Below are 880 nucleotides of genomic sequence, written 5' to 3' on the forward strand. Positions count from 1 at the left end.
GATAAAAGCACCAGAGACAATCACATTAGGATCGCACCACCATTTCTGGGCTTTTCTAAAATGGCACCGCTTCTAAGAGCTCCCTCAGCACAAAATCTAAGTCATGTTATGGTCTTTAGTTGTGCTTAGGTAATTACTAAGAATAAAATATGATGCTGAGGGACTGGGAGGATGGCTCAGTAGGTAAAGGTGCCTGCTAGGAAACCTGATGACTTGAGTTTGAACCCTGATACACTCCACCACCCACCAACTCCTGTAAGTTGTACTCTGACCTTCACATGCATGCATGTGTATGTAAACACACAAACAATAAATAAATACATTTATAGATAAAAAATAAATAAAATTTAACTACTAGTGGATGGAGAGGTCATAGAGCCTAGAGGAGAACACACTACTGCCACTTTCCCAAATCAATATAATTTCTAACCATAATCTAAATACTTACCTGTATACCCACAGATAAGTGTAGCTCTCACCACTCATCAAAGAATTTTTTTTTTTTGCAACAGATGGCGACTATGACAGATTTCCACACCTGGTCAAAATGCAGAGAATAAGTGACCATGCAGAGAATAAGCCCTAACTGATACATCTACAATGCAATGCAGACACCTAAGGCTCAGAGAACACTGCAGAAGATGGGGTGGAAAGACTGTAATAGCCAAAAGATCAGAACACCTGCTACTAGACAGTGTCTTTGAGATGTGACGGGAAAGCTGCACCCATGAAATCTCAACAATACTGTTTCCTAAAGAGGACCTGTGCAATGACAGCCAGTTGACATACCAATGTAGGTGGGGGAAATTTAATAAGGCCCCACTTCTAGATGAAGAGCTACAGAAAATCAATGGCTGCTGGGGAGAGAGAGAGAGAGAGA

The sequence above is a fragment of the Nannospalax galili genome, unplaced genomic scaffold, assembly GCF_000622305.1.
Source record: "Nannospalax galili isolate Female #2095 unplaced genomic scaffold, S.galili_v1.0 scaffold137, whole genome shotgun sequence".
NCBI classification, from domain to species: domain Eukaryota; kingdom Metazoa; phylum Chordata; class Mammalia; order Rodentia; family Spalacidae; genus Nannospalax; species Nannospalax galili.